The sequence below is a fragment of the Acomys russatus genome, chromosome 23 (genome assembly GCF_903995435.1).
Source record: "Acomys russatus chromosome 23, mAcoRus1.1, whole genome shotgun sequence".
Classification (NCBI taxonomy): domain Eukaryota; kingdom Metazoa; phylum Chordata; class Mammalia; order Rodentia; family Muridae; genus Acomys; species Acomys russatus.
Window position 1 is genome coordinate 23,012,499 of NC_067159.1, and position 20,868 is coordinate 23,033,366.

The following is a 20,868-nucleotide window of genomic DNA, read 5'->3' on the forward strand; positions in this document are numbered from 1 at the left end:
ACTCAATAATAATCAAAGAAATATAAATTAAAACAAGATGCCATTTTCCCCTCATGAAAATTGAAATGATTAAAAACATGGGTAATGTCACATCTTGACATGAAATGTGGAGAAGACGACACTGTGATCCAAACAGTATTACTCAAAGTCCAGACAGAAACAAAGAGCACACTCAAGTCTGGTAAACACTCCAGCGTTTCCACAGATTGATTCATAAGGACGTGCATAGAGAGAGAGCTATGAATATTGCCATGCCGCCCACGGCTACAAGCCAGGAGGACCAGCACCTGTGTCCTCCGGTCAAGGGAAACCACCATAGCTCACCACCTTCCCAGGAAAAGCCAGGAGAAACAATACCCTCCAGCCACATCAGAATCTGGAAGGCAGGAGAGCCAGTGCCTCCATGGCCAGCCCCCGAGAACACACACAGGGTAGAGAAAGAGACATGCATGAAGAAGGGCTCTGGTGCCCAGAAGGAGGCAATGGAAGATATGCAGCATGCAAGTGTGGGGCAAGCATAAATGTGTAAAGCCAACTTTGACAAAAACCTAAATAGCGAGTTTAAACATTCACATAGAGAAAATAGTTATTTAGGTGTTTTTAATGAAAAAGAAAAGTATCAATCCATCAGCAGTTGTTATCTCTGAAGAGGCCTGGAAGAGAAGCTCGGAGCACTGGGGTCAGCCAGATCTAGATTTTCATCTGATTCTAGATAGTCAATGCTCTTTTGACAAAAATAAAGTCAGGAAAAAAATGAAACTGACCTAGGAGGAAAGCATTTAGTCAAGATTTTCACCGCCAAACCATGGACAATTTATTGCCTTCAGAAATAAAAATAGAAATGGAATTTAGAACAATGGTAGCTGGCCAGCAAGATGACTCGGCAGTAAAGGTGTTTGTGACAAAGCCTGAGGACCTGAGTTTGATCCCAGGGCCCACATGGTGGAAGGATAGAACTGGCTCCCTAGAGTTGTCCTCCGAGCTACACACAGAGACCATGAAATACTCACACTAAATACATACATACACATTCATACATACATATGCACGCATGTGTGTGCACACATACACAATAAAAAATGCAAAGAATAAGTGGGTCATCAGATCCTCTTCCCTCCATCCACTGACCCTCTGTCCTCTTGGTGGCTTTATATTCTCCTACCAGTGGTTCTCATGAGGCCAGTCTCTGACTACAGGCAACGGTGCCTTCTATTTTCCAAACTTCACAGTCAAAGAGGAAAAGAGGTACCCTGATCTTTGAACTAAAATGACCCAGAAAATGCCACTGACTGGGTAGGCATGGGTCACATGGCCAGCATACATCTACTTCCCTGGTAAAGCATGGGATACAGTGTGGGAACTGGCCCTTTCTGACACACATGTCCAGCTTGCGGCCAAAATATGCAAAAAATTTAATGAACACACAGCCTCAACCACTTATTTGAAATAAAGAATAACAACACACACACACAACACACACACACAACACACACACACACACACACACACACACACACACAAAGAGTAATAATACTACATAAATGGTAATCTTGATCAAGTTACTCAATGTCCCAGAACATCTATATAAGTAAAGATGGCAGAGCCACCTTCTATGATGGGGTATTGTGGGGCTAATCCAATTCTACTTTATTTTTCTTATTGTTTGATAACATAAAGGTCATAGGCCAGTGGCCCATGACAGGTTCAGCCACCTGTCCCCAATCAGCCAATTAAAAGAGTCAAATTAATAATAGAAAGCAGAATAAATGAGACTTAATCAGTGTAGTCACATTGACAAGAGGGACAAAGAGAGCCAGTGACTTCCACAAGTTATTTTTGGTCCTGGCAGGCCAGGCAGGGATACACATGAGCAGTCTTAGTCAAGATATGGTCCTGCCCATCACTGTCTTAGGCTGTAGTTTCATCCTGTAAAATAGTCTGCCAAGTTGTTAGAACTATGTGAAATCTCCTTCCAGAAAGCAAGTTCCTCACTGGCTGGCCTTTACCTTCAGCTTCCATGAGATTCTTGGAAAAACACCCCATCATATAAGATGAACAAGCTTTATATAAAAGGATGGGATAATTAACCCATAGAAAATTTAACCCATGTCTTTTTTTTTTTTTTAAGTATAACTCCCATTTTATTTGTCCAAAGTATTTTTCTTCTGTCTTTCTGTCTTTCCACATGCTTTGGTGGTGGTCATGGTACAGCACCAACAGGTCTAAACCATGATGAGGTCATTGATCCTTCCAGGCTCCTCAGGATCAATTCCTGACCACCTTGCTATGAATGGCACAGCTCACACAGCAATACAGCTTGATGTAGATCTTGGGAAGCACATACACATCAAAGACACTGGCTTTGGATATGCTCCTGACAGCAGTGGCTCTATAATGTTCCAAATAACAAACTTCTTAATGGCCTTGTCCTTGGGCATGCACCAGGCACAGTTCGTGCAGCAAACTGGCTGCACATGACCGCGGCCCTTTTTAGCATAACAATTTTTTCCTCTTTTTTTGGTCATCATGGAGCTAAGGCCTGAAAGAGCCCCCATGTCCTTATTTAAGATTTATTATTTATTTTACCTATATGAGTGCTTTATCTTCATGTATACCTGCAGGCCAGAAGAGGGCATCAGATCCCAGTATAGATGGTTGTGAGCCACCATATGGTTGTTGGGAATCAAACTCAAGACCTCTGGAAAAGCAGAGTGGATTGTTTTGGTTTGGGTTTTTTTGTTTGTTTGCTTGCTTGCTTGCTTGCTTGTTTTGTTTTTATTTCATGCACATTGGTGTATTGGTGTTCTGTCTACATGTATATCCATGTGGGAGTATCAGATCCACTGGAGCCAGAATTACAGGCAGTTTTGAGCTGCCATGTGGTTGCTGAGAACTGAACTTAGGTCCTCTGAAAGAGCAGCCAGTGCTCTTAAGCACTGAGCCATCTCTCCAGCTCCCCAATGTGTTTTTTTTAATCATAGATTTATTGTGTAGTTTAAATGCATATGAATCTTTTCTTTTGCATTGTTCTTTAAGAATCTAAGCTAAGGGCATAGGCAGTGGAAGCCAACTAGGTTACCCTCCTTGGAGGTGCCTGCAGTGGGTACCACTATGATGAACAAATACATGCTGAAGAGATAGAAAAAAATAGAAAAATTGAGTATAGGATTGGTGGGCTGGTGTTCATCAGCCTGGAGCTTTTGCAAGTGCAGATTCAGACTCGGAATTTGGCCTGGCTCTGGACAACAATCGAGGTACAAGATGAGGAAAGGCTCCCTTTCTGGACACGGGATGTTCCTCTAAGGACCACCATAGTCCATGATGCCACAGGAAGACATGTTAGTGTTTTTGGTCCATGCTACTGACCCAGACCTCAAAGAAGCCTGAGATCGATGTGGATATATGTAGTCTGTGCTACAGACTGATGCCTTGGTGATGTTCTCGGGCTTTGCTGCCTCTGGAGGCCACCTGGTTGTGAGTGGCATGTATAGCCACCTGAGGGAATGTTGAGGCCCATGGTTCATGCAGCCCCTGAGGGCCATGAGTAGATTGGTCCTCATACAACCAGGGGTTATGTTGACATCTGTGGCCCAAGTTACCACTGAAGAACCTAAGGAAATCCAGGGTATGGGCTGTGGACAGAAGCCATGTTGATATCCATGAGCTATGCTAAGCTGACCTCACCCCTCACCTGCATAGTGTGGGCAAGCAGAAGAGCGGGCCCCGCCCCGGGAGGGCTATCACAGGGCTCTCCACAGATGATGGCATCGGGAGTGAATGCAGGTGGAGAAAGGCTCACCTTCACTTCTGGGGCTGGCCACTAAGAGTTTGACCATGCTACAGTGAACAACACAAAATGGACTTGGGGTGTGTGTTTGTGTGTGTGTGTGTGTGTGTGTGTGTGTGTGTGTGTGTGTGTGTGTGTGTGTGTGTGTGTATGTGTGTATGTGTGTGTATGTGTGTATGTGTGTATGTGTGTGTATGTGTGTGTATGTGTGTATGTGTGTGTATGTGTGTGTATGTGTGTGTGTATGTGTGTGTGTATGTGTGTGTATGTGTGTGTGTGTGTGTGTGTGTGTGTGTGTGTGGTGTTTTGGAGTGAAGGGCAATCACGGGGTATATGAGGCTGACATGGGATGACTGGGAGGTGAGCGTGACAGGGTATGTGATATGAGATTCCCAAATAATCAATAAAAAGAAGAAAAAAGAATCTAAGCTATATAGAATATTTTGAGAATTAGACATAGGAATTTTACAAATTCCTGCTAAAAACAGATATCACATAAGTAGAAGACATTCTGGTCACAGTATCTGCTATGGTTTGAGTATATCTCTACAATTCATGTGTCAACTCAATCCTCATTGTGATAGTATTAAGAAGTGTGGTCTTTTAAGTCATGAGGTCACCCTCATGAATAGAATTGCAGCCCTTAGAGAAGAGGCTTCTGAGTTAACTAACCCCCTGATCCCTTGTGTTACATGTGACCACAGCATGTGTGACCACAGCATGTACGACTACAGGAAGATGTGGCAATCAAGCAGAGAGTGAGACCTCACCAGAACCAAATCTATTTATTGGTGCCTAGAACTCAGACCACCCAGCATCCAGAAATGTAAGAAATAAAACTTTATCACTTATAAACTATTCAGACTAGGTATAAGAAGGATGGGATCCAAGTACCTCGCTATACTCTGTTGCTCAAAGTTTAACATATGAATTACTCCAAAAGCCATAAGAAGCTGCTTGCCTGCTGGATAAAGACCACAAGGCTGAAGGTAGAATGTGTGCATTGATAGCTACTTGTTTTCCCAGGGTCCTTAGCAAGTTGCTGCCTCTCTTACCTTTGGCTTTCTCCGTCATGTGAGCAGCTGTTTCCAGGTTTGTCAATGAGATGGGAACTGCGTGTACATCAGCAAGTACCTGTAAGGATTCAATTTGATGGCAAAGGTAAAACCCATAGCACAGTAACTGCTAGTGCTAGGTATTCTGTAAGTGGCAAATATCAAGGCAATTCAAATTTAAATCATTAATAATGAATATGCCTGATAGCTCTTCCTCAATTAATCCTGTTGCCTCCTTTTTTCTCAAAATAGAAACATCATTATTATGACATTGACAAATTCTTTTAAATAAAATATGTATTTTAATGCATTTTTACATGGCAAAATGTCAAAAAAAAGTGTTTTTATTATTTTCCTCAATATTGTTTCTTAGGGTGTCAAGACAACTGTTTTGGAAACAATACTATCCATAGACAGAGACAGGCTGTATTTAAGCAAGTTTCCAAGACTACTTAAGATTAAGGACTCACCCATACGGTTCAGATGCAGCATAAACAGAAAGGTTGGTAGGTTGCATGAAATACTGCATATCCCTCTAACTCACTATTTCTTTTCTCCTTGGGTTTGCTAAAATTGCAGTGAAGGCTTGATTGGAGAGCGTGTATTAGCTGGCAGGTTAACCTTTCTACACTACAGGATTTGGGTTCAAAAGCTGATGGCAAAACCACCATGTTTCAAAAACCCTGATCTTCTCAGTTCAACTGTGTAAGCCAGCCGAAACGGTATGCCCGTTAATTAACCCTAGGATCCCGTCAAGGTAATTGAAGCATAAGGTTAGGATGAACACTTACATGGCAGATAAAGAATTCTGGAGCACGCATCCCCTTGCCCTCCTGCCCCTTTCCTATCTCAGTTTGACAAGAGCAGGCTCCCCAGCTGGAGCTCAGACCCACTGAACAGAATCAAGTGTGCACGCGGAAGCCAAACAAAAAGGCAACACGCAGCCCGTGTTATTTAACGTGCATTTTTAGATGCCTCCTCTTAACAGAATTTTCTAGTTCTCCTTGCATGTGGGAGTCACGGAGAGAGGGAGGATAAACAGATTCGGTTGTTGAGTTGTTTTTTAATTTGGCTAAACATTGTAGTACTGGGCCAATAATAAGACACCGAGCACTTTTCACTTAGGAAAGATTTCAGCTGGAGACAGTGATCTGTTTGGCTTTGTTCAGAATCAGCTCCAGGAGGGTACTTCTTACATTTCCATTAACTATGAAATTAAATAGAGGAGGCAATTTTTAAAAGAGAAATATTGCTTTCAGCCTGAAACTCTAAGTGTTGAATTTCTGCCTGCAGTGAGTTTTTTCAATTAAATTATAAAGCATGGGTAATAGAGATTTATAATGGAAGCACTGATAAAATCTTAACTATAGGAACACCATCCGCCACGCTCTGTGCAGCATATGGATGGATTATTTGCATTAAATTATCTTTAGGAAATGCAAACAAAACAAAGAAAAATGTAAAGCTTGTCTTGTTATTAGCATAAAATTAATGTCCTTGAATGCATATTTGTTCCATAGCCAAAGCATTAACGGATTTTATTCTTAGAGTTCAAAGACCTCCTAATTAATATGCAAAATGGCCTCATTTTATAAGCAAGCTTTTTTTTTCCCCCTCAGAAAAAGAGACAGTTCTTTGCTAGCAGGAAATACTAGAAAGTTTAGAAAACACTCACTGATATTGATATAAAAGCCTACACACTCATATGGCCCAAAACAATAACCACTCAATGCTATCACAGCGTTTCTAATTCTTCAGTTTGTGTGTGTCTGTATATTGCATAGTTAACCAAATAATACCTAGCTCAGGAAGATTAAGTGTACAAAACACAAAAAGAAGGCACCACATTTCTCTACAAAGATTTACCTATTTGTTTAGTAATTTAAAACACAATAAGAAGAAAGCAAATCCAGCAGAATAAGACACTCAGGACCTAATAGCATTTATATGAATTATGTAATTCCAAATCTAACTTTGAAAAGCAGGCTTCCTCTAATTTACATTCTCCCAGTGCCATGATTTGTAATTATAAAAGAAGTTTAAATTGGATAAATATTTTAAAAAGTTTGCCAACAAATGGCTTGTTCTTTCCTAAATATATGTCAGAATTATATCTTTATTGGAAATAATTTACTTGGTTTTCTTTGATAATTTTCCCCATTGTAGAGAACAGTAGACAGCTAGTTCTAAATATGTATATATTTCTAAGTAATTTATGCTCCTTAAATTACTTAACACATGTTACAAGTCAAACCATACGTACTACAAGATAGTCATGTTTTAGAAATTATAGTAATTTCTTTTGACCAAGAAAGAGAAATCAAATCTAAAACTACTACAGTCCCAAAGTGACTAAAACAATGCTTCATAGAGCTGTGGGATTTAACTCCAGCTGAAACACCAGATTCATAGGTAAGGTCGAGGAAAATATCCTACAGTATGCATTGTTCATTTGGCAAATATCAATGAAGAATCTATTATGCTAGGTGAGAGAGGTAAGGACGAACAGGGAAATAGAATAATCCAGAGGGTCCTAGAAACCTACCAGAAGACCATTAAGGCTGGTGGATCTGGACCCAGGCGGGTCAGCTCAAACTACTGTACCAACCAAGAACAATGCATGCAGTAACCCTAGAACCCCTATCCAGATCTAGCCAATGGACAGCACATTCTCCACAACTGTGTGGTGAGCAGGGGACTGACTCTGACATAAACTCTGGTGTCTCCTATTTGACCACTTCCCCTTGGTAGGGAGACCTGGTGACATTCAGAGGAAGAGTAAGCAGGCCACCAGGAAGAGATCTGATAGGCTGTGATCTTATAGTGGGGGACAAGGTCTCCTTCTGTCACAGACCTAGGGGAGGGGAATAGGATGAATGAGAGAGGGGAGAATGGGAAGATACAAGTGAGGGGATAACAATTGAGATGTAATCTGAATAAATTACTTAAATACAAAAAAATTTAAAGAATCTATTATGCTAAAGTTGTATCTAATTTGAGCATTTCCCCCAAAGATTCATGTTAGGGGCTTGGTTCCCACTGCTGAGGTGCTGGGAGGTGGTCTAGTGAGAAGGGCTGATGTCTCAGATGTCTTCAACTTAGCCCAGACTAGAGCCATCTTGAGAAGCTGAGACAAGAAACATGACTTCAAAGCCCTTTACAAGAAACAAATATGAACGTGCACACACACACACACACACACACATACACCTACCACATTCATATACACATACAAGCACACACACACATACACATCTACCACGTTCATACACACACATGCACACACACACATCTACCACATTCATACACATATGCACACACACATGCACATACACATCTACCATTCATACACATGCACATACTCACACACACATGACCCCACACACAAAGCAAATCTGACCCTTCCTCTCTTTCTGGTCTAAAATACTCTCTCTGTCTCTCTCTCTATCTCTCTCTGTCTCTGTCTCTCTCTGTCTCTCTGTCTCTCTCTCTCTCTCTCTCATACACACACAGACACACACACAGACACATACACACACACACTTTTACTCCTGCCATGACACCATTCACCATATGGTTCTCAGAAGAAGCCAAACAAATAGAACCATCCCATCTTAGACTTCTAGCCTCCAAAACTATAAGATTAACTGTTTTTCTATATAACGTAACAGACCTCTGGTAATTTCTTATAGAACCAAAGGCAAACTAATATATACAAAGTGCCAAGGAATGGGCTGGGCTCTCATTATCACCATGATTTTATTTGAGTCTATATTTGTACTTCACAATTATATTTATATATATTTATATTCACCAGGTAAGATAATAACCTATAGTTAGAATGTTAGAATCCCTAATCAGAATATTCAGGGTAAAAAAAATATGCCAAACACATTTTTTTTAAAAAAGCAAAGGAGAGGAATAAATAACATCTTCTCCAAGTCCTTAACATATACTTAATATGCAATAGGCAATTGAGGATTAGCAATATTAAACCTTCCTAAGATTACTGTCCCAAAACTACTCAAAGTGTTTTTCAACTATACAATAAAATGTAAAATATGCAGGCTATATATTTAAAACTCAACTTGGAGAACAATTCTATTTATTAAATTTTTATCAATAAGCAATTGTACTATCAAGTGAGAACAAAGAGAGGTATTAAAAAAAAATAACATTTGAGAACTGTAACAATGGCTCTGCAGTTAAAAGCTCTCACAGAGGATCCCAGTTCTGTTCCCAGCACCCACATTGTGGCTCACAACTATCCATAACTTCAGTTCTCAACGACCAATGCCCTCTTCTGAACTCCATGGGCACTAGGCACACATATGGTATACACACATGCAGGTAAAACACTCATCACATAAAATAAAAATAGAAATTTATGAAATTTTTGCATCAAAAGGTATGTTCCAAAAATTACTACATTGTTTAAATTTTACTGAAAAGCCTCTGGACTCTAGAAAAATGACTGATATTTAAAGTGCTCCTAGGCTCTATCAAGGCAAATAGTAGCCCTTCAAACATAAAGGTTGAAATGAACACTTTGTAAAATGCTGTAAAAGACATATGTGAGAATATACTCTTCATTTTGTTGTTTTTAAAGTCTTACAGTAGCATGTAAGACAATATAATGCTTTTTCTAATGTGTTCATATAAGTCAACTTTGTTCAAGGAGCGTCTTTGTGTGTGGTGCTGGAATTCAGCCCAGGGCATCATGTAGCCTAAGCAAGTGCCCTCTTACTGAGCTACACACACACAAACACACACACACACACACACACACACACACACACACACACGCACGCACATGGGTTTAACTGAAGGATGAATCTTCTCTGAGAAATTACTACCCACAGATCACTGCCTATGACAGTTCTATTGTGTTTCTGGCTGGTTAAACTATGTCTATAACATAGAATTCAATTCTAGATGCCACATTTTAAGAGGAACATTGACCAATTAGAGTGTAATGAAAGGCAAGCGTCCAGGTGAATGGGAGAAGCTATAATTTTTGATAAATTATTCAGGCATCTTGGGAGGTGAAGAATAAAGACAGTCATAATACCTACTTTCAAATACCTACTTTCAAATATTTGAAGAGCTGTCATGGAGAGAAGTGTATACTAATTCTAAGTTGCTGCATGGGACAGAACTATGATAAAAGGCTAGAAGTAAAAGAAAGCAGGTTTTGATTTGTTGCCAGAAGTAACTTGTTGGTGCCACTGGTGCTGTCCACCATCAGCAGCAACCGTCTCAGGAGGGGATCCCCAGGCCCTGCAGATTTTGAAGCATTAATGCCTGTCAGTTATAATATTGAAGAGGTTGAAAATTGGGCTAGGAAATCTTGAGTCTCTTTCTAAGTATCGGGTGATAGTCTTGTAGATAAAATAAAACACATAAACATAGCTCAAATAAGATGTTTGATATATGGATGTTTTTTTGGGTTTTTTTTTTTTTTTTTTTTTTTTTTTTTTTTTTTTTTTTTTTTTGCTATTTTAAAGTAAACATAAGACTCTCCGATACACAGAACACTTCCTTATCAAACAAAAGGCTGTTGGTGCCCAACAGGAGACTCATAAATTGGTTGCTGAACAAGAGGCTGAGTGTAAAGGGCTTAACCCAGTTTGGTTCGTTCTGTTTGGTTGGGTGTGTATAGAACACAGGTGAAAGTTAAGGGCTAATCAGAGAAGAGCTCATCAAACCCGGGAAGCCTTCTAAATTAGGTCTATAGCATCTCCTCCCCCCACTCTCTTGACGTTATTCTTGAGGAAGGTGGGGTAGAACCATTTATTCCTGGTACTTTTCGGTGGTTTCTGACAGCTACAATCACAGCTGGGGTCCCTCCTGCCCCTACCATTACTACCAATGGAAGTCTGCGATGACACTTAGTAAATGGTGATCTCTCCCATAACTAGCTTTTGTCTCACCAGAGAACGTCACTTTCTCTGAGCTGCAATGCAAGGGGTTTTGAAGGAGAAGCTTTTAAAGAAACAAATAGTAGAGTCTGGAGATAGAGACCAATCCAAAAGGATCAGGTTGACAAAAGCAGAGTCAGTATTAACTGATAGATTAGGTCCCAGGAAACCTGGGAGCAGGATCAGTGACAGCCGCCGTGCAGGTTCTATACATGGTAGCACCACATATTCCCAGTTCTTGTTCGGCATGTCATTCGGCACTGGTCTCTTGGTAAGGACTCCCAGTAGCTCGCTGGCCAATCACTGAATTCCTCTACGGATAGTGTCTTGTTGGGTCCAAGGCATGGCCACGGAGGCAATCTGTCTTACAACAGCTCTGGGCCTTCAGAAGGCCACTGAAACAGAAGTTGTAATGCTAGCCATCAAATGGACCCTAAAGAAAGCACTGGTATACTCTCACTAGCACAAAACTAGATCAAGGATTCTCATTGAACCAGAATGATAAAGAGCAATCCTACAATGGTTTGAATGTGTGCCCCATATTTCACTTGCAGGAAGCATGGACTAAGGAAGCAGAGCTGACTGGGTCATAAAGGCTCTGTCTTCATGAATGAGTTAATCCATTTATGGATTAATAGACTGATGAGTTACTGAGTGTCCTACTTAGGGTTACTATTGCTATAACGAAACACCATAATCAAAGCAACTTGGGAGCGTTTATTTCAGCTTACATTTTCAAGTAACAGTCCATCACTGAAGGAAATCAGGACAGGAACTCAAACAAGACAAGAACTTATGCAGAAGCCCATGGGTGGATGCTGCTTGCTGGCTTGCTTCTTGTAACTTGCTCAGCCTGTTTTCTTATATAACTCAAGACTACCAGGCCAGGGATGGCACCACGCATAATGGTGCTGTCAATTACTAATTAAGGAAATGTCTTATAGACAGATCTGATGAAGGCATTTTTTCTCAATTGACATTCCTTTTTAGATAACTCTAGCTTGTGACAAGTTGACATATAACTATGCAGAACATTGATGGAGAGTATAAGATTGAGTTTGTTATGCAAACCAGTTTGGTCACTTCTCTTGAGCCCCTTGCATGTGGTAATTTGTTCTAATGGGGGAGTCCCCATCAGTAAGTAAGAAGCTTCTCATCAGATGTGGTTCATCCCTCTAGATCTCCTAGCATCCAGAGTCATAAGCTAGACAGAAATGTCTTCTTTGTAAAGCATCCAGCTCTTGCTATTCGATTATTACAGAAATGGAGTAAGGCAAACACCCTCATAACTTATTAACTTCTCAGATGTTTTATTTCTTGATGATTGCTTGTCTTAGGCTACTTAAGAAAACCTACAGGCACTAAAAATAAATCTTGCTGTGATAGCCCATCCACTAGAATGATTAAAGTAAAAAGAGAAGTAATCCCAGTTGTTACTGAAGGTTGGAAAACCAAAACATGTGTGAGATGGCTATAAAATGGTGCCACTCTTTTACAAGTATCTTGTCTGTTTGCTTCTTACAAGATTAAATATATACTTATAGAAATTCCATTCCTAGGTATTTAGTAAGAGACATGAAAATTGGTATCTATAAAAAAGATTTGTACCTAAATATTTTAGACAGCTTTATTCATAACATCTATCCATCTGTGGATAAATAGATTCTCACACTGAGCTACTGACAGCAATAAAAAGAACAAACCAGGGATACACACCATGAGGTGCATGAACCACAGAGAGTGAAGGACACTAGACACAAACGATGCATGCTATGTGATAAGACTTTTGTTCTGTAACAGGCAAAGCTGATCTCCAGTGACAGAAATAAGAACAGGGATTACTTGATGAGAAAAGCATGAAAAGATGACTGCTAAGGGACCCAAAGGGTGCTTTCTGGCAAGATGGGGAGAGTCTGCATCTAGAATGCATTTCCATCTGCTTAAAACCATCCTCTACATATACAGGGGGAGGAGGTCCCCCTCAGTCACAGTCTTAGGGAAGGGGAGTAAGGGGGAAATGGGAGGGAGGGAGGAATGGGAGGATACAAGGGATGGGATAACAATTGAGATGTAATATGATTAAATTAATAAAATATATTTCTTAAAAAACCATCCTCTAAGGTGACAGTAGGAGAGTGACTTCCAGACTTGGGCCATTTGTAGTTCCAAGGACAGAAGCACTAAGAGCCAAGGCAGTGGGTGCAAAGCATTATCAGGGACAGACATCTGGAGGGAGGCTACAGCCCCTCTTTGGGAACACTACTGAGAAAAGAGTTGCTATTTAGTAGTGTCCCAGCACTACTAAATATTACATTGTGTTATAAGGTCTGTTTGAGTGTTTAAGGATTGAAGGTAGCTTCTATATGTTTAGCGTGGCCGATATGTCTATCAGCAACCTAACAAGCTTTGCCAGGACCTGGAAAGTTCATGGTCCTGACTTGGCTTCAAGCCCACTGAGGAAAACAGCAGTTGGTCAAGTCACAGAAAGGGCAAGGCATCCTACATTTCCCACTTAGGACATGGAAAAACAATAATGGAGCTCATAAGACCCAATGATTGTGTGGTGGTGGCAGATGTGTGCATTAGTCAAAAGTCAACAATATACAATCTTAAATTGGGTGATTTCATTTATATAATCATAGTAAAATATAATTTAACATTTTTTTCTCACCAAAAAAAGAGAAAGAAAAAAAACACAAACCTCAGAATGAAAGAATCTGCCTGAGACATGACATGTGTTTTTAACAAAGAACTCACTTAAAACTAGAATGTATGAATTCTACAGCCAGTAAGAAAATAGTAAGCCACCCAATTGCATAAAGAACAAGCAATTTAAAAATGCATTTCACAAAATAGAATATCTAAAGGACCTAAAAGAGACTAGAAAATGTTATTAACAGCCAGTGTCACTGGACATGCCCCAGAATAACTAAAATAGAAAGACAGTACCAAGTTCAGGCATGAATTTGATAAGGGTTATGTGTAATGCTAGTGAAAGTGTACCTTGTACTATCTACTTGGGAAAGAAGGGTAGCACTATGGAATACAGCTGAAGATACATAATCTGTTTATTTTCTAGTTGTGCATTCCATAAAAACAAATATGGGGTCCTAGAGAAATGGCTAAGCAGTTAAGAGAATGAGCTGCTCCTGCAGAAGGCCAAGTTCAATTCCCAGCACCCAAATGGTGGCTCATAACCTCTATAACCTCAGTTCCAGGATACCTGATACTCCCTTCTGACTTTCACAAGTGCCAATATTGCATGATATTTGATCATACTGTGAACCCTGAAATTGTGTTGTTTACTGGAAAAAAACCTGTTTCTAGTTGTAGTATGATTCAGCCATGGCACACACTTTTAATTCGAAAGCTTTCTGTTTGAATATTGTAAACAAGATTAAATAAAGTCAACCATAGGTCAAGAAGTGCAGCAAGCAACCATTTGACAGGAAGTGAAAATGGGGGGGGGTGGACCTAGAGAATAAGAGGAAGTCAGCGGGATGAATACAGAAACACATAGAAAATAGAAGAGAAAGACATTCAGTGTGAGGGTTTGGGGGGGGATAGAGTGAAGGAGGAGGCTTCCTTTTCCTTCTGGGACATTGACTGAGGAGGAAGGTCAGCTGGGTACTTTTTCTGCCTCTCTGAGCTAACAGGCTTTCACCCCAGCATCTGGGTCCCAAGTCTTCATTGGTAAAATTGAATGATTGAGATTTTTTAAACAGATTGTATCTCTCAATGTCATAGAATCCTCATCATAAGCCCAAAGTTGTGAGGAAGTTAAATGGAATCCTATCAACCCATTAGATTAGAGAAATATTTAAGGAAAGAGTTGTCTCCTATCGTATGCATTCATCTCATGTGAAGCAGATTCTAAATTCATGGTCAATTCAGGATAGAATTATCCCCCCAAGACTGGAAAGATTTGGCAACCACAATATTGGAACCTGGTCCTCAGTTACAATGGCAATCATGGTGGAAAGAGGAATTAAAGCTCACAGAACAACAAAATCAGGCCAGAGGTATTGATATTTGCCAGGATCAGTTGCTAGGTGAAGGTCAGTATGCTGCTTTACAAAGACAGTTTGAATTTGATGATCACAGCTTGGCACTATGTCATCTAGCACCTTTAAATGCTTGGGATAAGGGTGCAGATTCAGTCAGTTACTAAAATTATACAAGGCCCCAAAGAAATGCTCACTGATTGTTTTTGTTGTTGCTGCGGAGACTGATGTCATCTGTAAATAGAACAGTGTCAGATTCAGAAGTGAGCTTTTGAAAATACTAATTCAGAACGCAAAGCGGTAATCAGGCCTTTAAAGGCAAGATCAGCATCAATAGAGGAATGGATTATAGATACAGCTTATATCGGATCTCAAATTTGACGCTACTCTGTTAGGAAAAGTAATTTCTAAAAGTTTTTTAATCAAAATGTCAAATGTTTTAATTGTGGTAAGCCAGGTCATTTGAAAAGGGAGTATAGGCAAAGCATTCCTAAAAATAATGTTTTTTCCAGAGATAATTTTTAAAAAGCCCTTAGCCCTCTGGAGTATGCAGAAGGTATGGCAAAGGCCAGCATTACACTAATGACTGCAGATCAATGAGGAACAGGCATGGAAACCCATTAACATAATCTCCCGATGGAAATGCCCAAAGAGGCCTCCTATAAGCCTTGATATCAAATTTGATTTAATATTTCCTTGTCATTGTTGGTAACACTCATCCACAAAGAAATTTAAAATTTTTAATGCCTATTGTTAAAAATATCACTGCTCTAGATGTAATCTTGGACAGAACAGCTTCAGTAGATAAAACAAAAAATTCAGGTGAGACCAGAAGACAAGTGTTTTGACAAAGTGCTATAAATGATCAGAGACCAAAGCTAAAAATGAAGATAAATGGCATTGAAATTGAAGATTTAGTAGACAACAAAACATATAACAATAATTTCACCAAAATCTTGGTATCTAGATTGGCCTCTTCAGAAGGTAAATATTCAGCTTCTAGGGATTGAATTTTTTTTTCTCACGTAAAACAAAGTGCAAGATGGGTCAAGTGTATAGGGCCAGAAAGACAAATAGGAAAATTAAAGCCATATGTGGCTAATATAGCCATAAATTTATGTATGCATGATTTGTTGCAGCAATGGAAAATATAGATTAACACTCTTCCAATCTCAGAAACAAACCATAAAATAAAGAATGCTTCTGAGAAAAATATTAAGAGGTATTATCAAGAACAGTCACAGACTGTCCAGGTTGTCCATAAGCAGGACACAATAGTTGTTGCTCTTTCAAAGGTACCAACTACCGGCCTTTGAAATAGTTAACTGACAAACCCATGTGGGTGGAACAATGGCCAATGACAAAAGAAAACTCACAGGCACTCGAACAGCTGGTACAGGAGCAGCTACATGCTCATATTGAAGAATCTGTCAGTCCATGAAATTCCCCTGCGTTTATTATTTTTTTTTAAAGGTATCATAAAAATTGAGGATATTAACAGATTTAAGAGCCATAAATAAAAAGATTCAGCCAATGGGCTCTTTACAGCCTAGAATCCCATTGCCTTCTTTATTACCTAAGTCATGGCCTTTGATAGTAATTTACTTAAAATATTGCTTTTTCACAATCTCTTTGCATGAGCGTGATAGGGAAATGTTTGCTTTTTTAGTACCTACTTATAATAACTGTCCAGTAAAGAAATATCACTGGAAAGACTTGCCACAAGAAATGTAAACAGTGCTACCTTCTGCCGATATTTTGTACAATGGCTGTAGAAAGAATGCGTAAAGTTTTCTCAATCTATAATTTACTATTATGTGGATTATATTTTACTGGCCAATTCAGATGCAGATGCCTTAAAAGGCATTTTTGATGAAATAAAGATAATTTTGCCTTGCTGGAGATTACCAATTACTCCTGAAAAAAATACAAAGAGAGATTCTATCAATTATCTATAATATAAAATAGATTTTTTTAGGAAATTTAATAACCACAGAAAGTACAAATCAGGAGAGATAAATTACAGACTCTTGATGATTTTCAAAAATTGCTAAGGGATATTAATTGGCTATGGTCCACAATTGGATTAACTACTAAAGAGCTAAGTAACTTATTTGAAACTTTACAAGGTGATAAGGACTTAAATAGTTCAAGAAAATTATCAACTGAAGCTAAAAGAAAATTGGCTATGTAGAAAAGAAATTACAGGATGAACATGTGGATCACTTAGATCCAAAGCTAGATTGTATTTTGGTTATTTTGTCTTCTACTCATTCTCTCACAGGAATTCCTATGCAGAGAGAAGATAATATTTTAGAATAGACATTTTTAGCACACAGAGTAAATAAAATAAATTTAAAATAAAGATCTATTTAGAAAGGGTTTCTGAATTGATTCTGAAAGGATAAGTGAGATTTTGTCAATTAGCAGGAATACACCCAGCAGAAATTGTGCTACCTTTTGCTAATGCTGAAATTGCCTCATTGGGGGCAGAAAATGAACAATGACAAAGAGCTTGCAGTAATATGGGGGAAAGATTAACAACAAATATCCCCACAGCAAAAGACTTCGGGTTATAAAAATAACATATTGGATTCTCCTTTATATAGTAAAATGAACACCGATTTCTGGAGCCCCTACATTCTACACTGATGCAAAGAAAGAAAGAAAGGCAGGTTATGTCAGGAAAAGTAAATAAAGTGGCTCAAAGACCTTATGATTCTGTTAAAAAAAAAAATCAGAGCTGAATGCCATTCTTATGGTATTGCTAGATTTTCCAAGAATCTCTTAATATAGTTACTGACTTGCAATATGCAGAAAGAGTTGTTTTACAAATTTAAACCGCTGAACTTATTCCAAATGATTCAGAATTAATTTCGATATTTACTCCAATGCAAGTAATCAGAAATAGAAACAATTCATTGTATGTAACACACATCATATCCCATACAGGTCTACCAGGCCTTATAGCACAAGATAATGATGAAATTGATCAGCTATTAATAGAACATATGCTAGAAACCTCAAACTTTTGTAAGAAATATCATGTTAACAGCAAAGGTTTGAAGAAGAAATTTTTTTATCACTTGGCAATAAGCCAAGCGAATGCTAAGAAAATGTCCTACTTGTTCTCTGTATAACCGAAGTCCATAACCTAGAGGAAGTAATGCAAAAGGTACCCAAGAAATAAATTTGACAAATGGATGTTTCATCAGAGTTTGTCAGCCACTGATGGAACCAAAACTAATGAAAACTGGCAGCCTTTAGACCAATACTGAGGAAGGAACCACAAAATCATTGTAGCACTATTGGACACTATAGGACTATACTATAGCACTGTAGCACTATAGGACAAACAACTAGGAAAGCAAAAATTAAAAAGTCTATATCATCTCTAATTCATGGTGCATGTGCAATAGTATAGCTATAGAGCAGGCTGCAATTCAAAACAAGTATTCTTTGTGATCTAAAAATAAATACACTTAAATCTTGAATTTATACATAAAAGGGAAATACAGGTATATTTATCCACACATACTAAAGAATATTTGGTTTCAAAATTTCAAAAGCAGTGTTTTTTTTTATTTCAATTGAAAGATAATACTCTGTCACCAAAAAAAAAAAAAAAAAAATGCCCTAGGAAAAATATAACCTGCCATAAAAGGAACTCGCAGAGTTGGGTTGGGGGAGGGTTTTGTTTTTATCTTTCCAGGTGAGTAAAAGCGTCCAAATAAGGAATCCAGAGACTATTGGAAAAATGAAACATCTAAGAAAAAGAGAAAATGTCCAAGAAAACAAGTAAATTCGCCAAGTGGTATCATCTGTCTCTGCTGCCCTCTATAGACATAAGTGACAAATGCTCTTTATGTGGTCTCAATTCAACTAAAAATTAAAGCTGGCTTTGGGGTTGGAGCATGGCTCGCTCCTCTAAACCAATGCATGCTTGTTAAAGGAAAATGAAAAATCTCTTTCTCATATCAGAAGAGCCACCTGGTATGGAACAAAGGAAAACAAAAATAAAATAAATAAATAAGGAACTATTCTATTGCCACTGATCTCATAATCTTTTGGTTATCGTTTGACTTTAAAACTTTTTTAAGGTATAAATATTATCTCAAAATCTATATGATTATTATGTGTATATATAAACTTCCTGTCATGATATTAGTAGTAATCCAAAGTATTAATTCTATAAATAAGCTTCATCTATCTTCCTGTACATGTATTCAGGATTGAGTCTGAAGCAGGCAACTTGGAACAAAGTTTCTTTGTTCTGAATGTACTTAATAGATTGTGGCCCTCAAATCTTTCAGAGATGTACTCAATGTGGCATTTAAAATGTTTAAGTTTTCTACCATTCCTAACAGTAACCTTTGAGGTCTCCGCAAGGATGGGGCCCTGTAATGACAAATCCACCTGGACTGTGGTAACATTAACCACTGGGATAAACTATCCCATGCTATGCCCAGGTCTCTACCACCAGGTTAGACACTTGGTGCATGTCTCTACCTAGCCAGGATTGCTACTAAGCTGACAACCACCCAAAGATCAGCTTCAGACTACAAACTGCTCAGGGCATGCAAATTGCTGAGTTCACAGGAGACTGACATAAACATTTTACAGAACCTGGAACTCAAAAATACTTAGTAAGACTGATAACTACAACCAAGCTGGACATTATGGAAAGCTTGGCATAAATAATGTCATTATTGAAAATAGTTTCATTGTGTTGGAATTACAATCTTTCCTTTTTATTTAGACAAAGAGAAGGAAACGTGGCAGGATATTTGATGACACTGTGAACCCAGAGATTGTGTTGTTTACTGGGGGAAAAAAACTGTTTTTAGTTGTGGTGTAGTTCAGCCCTAGCACACACATCTAATCCTGTTAACAATTGTAAACAGGATTAGTAAAGTCAATCATAGGTCATGAGGAAAAGCAAGAAACTAGTTGACAGGGAGTGAACACAGGAGAAAGACATAAAGATTAAGAGGAAGTCAGAAGGACAGACAGAATAATGCACAGTAGAAGTGAGGAACATTCAGCTTGAGGGTGTGTTTTTGTTTGTTTGTTTGATTGTTTGTTTTGAGATGGTATGGAGAAGGAGCGTTCCTTTTTGGATGACATGGGATGCGTAGGAAGGTCAGCTGGGTGCTTTCTCTGCCTCTCTGAGCTAGCCGGCTTTCACCCCATCATTTGGCTCCTAAGTCTTTATTATTAAATTCTGATGATCGAGATTTTGTTCAAGACAACACATGGTGAAAAGATATACATATAGCCAAAACACCAATACACCTAATTTTAAATATATACCTAACAGTAACCTTTGAGGTCTCCGCAACGATGGGGCCCTGTAATGACAAATCCACCTGGACTGTGGTAACATTAACCACTGGGATAAACTATCCCATGCCTCCTCTGCCACCAGGTTCTTCACAAACAGTAGACACCTTTGGGTTGACTGCTGTGCTCTACCTAGCCTATCAGGAAACATCATACACAATAATGTTTCTTGTAGCTTCATTTTTAAGTCTGACAAATACTTTCATCCAAATATCCAATAAATGTTTGGTGCATGATTGAACAAGAAGGACAGTTTATGAAAAGGCATCATTGGGCAATTTCATCACTGTATAGAATGTTCTTACATAAATAAACATAGCTATGATGCCACAAGCAACATCTTATGGGACAATTGTTTGCATATGCTATTGTGTATGAATATGGAGGATCATGATGTAGCCCTACAGTTACACTTTGTTCATTTCTTGTGAGCACTGAATGAATTTCACAGCACAATCTTTCAAAGACGGGGGAGATCTGTTAATAACATCATAGGTTTTGTTTCAGTGAGTAGAGCAAAGTGGAAGTCAAAGCTAAGAGAAGATGCTATTTATAAAGGAAGATTGGAGCATTTGCCTCTCATGTGATGAGTAATCTTCATCATCAACTGGATTGGAACTGGAATCAATTAAGAGACATGCCTCTGGGGAAGGTGGTCCATGAGAGCATTCCCAGGAAGCATTAGCTGAAGAGAGAACACACTCCCAGAGTGGGTAGTACCTTCTGAAGGGTGACCCCCAGGTACAAAGAGGTTGGGG

At 38.8% G+C, this 20,868-nt stretch overlaps 1 pseudogene; it reads right to left on the reverse strand.

The window, feature by feature from the left end:
- Positions 1 to 637: 637 nt before the first annotated feature.
- On the reverse strand, positions 638 to 2,525 carry LOC127206169 (40S ribosomal protein S26-like; annotated as a pseudogene).
- Positions 2,526 to 20,868: the final 18,343 nt, after the last annotated feature.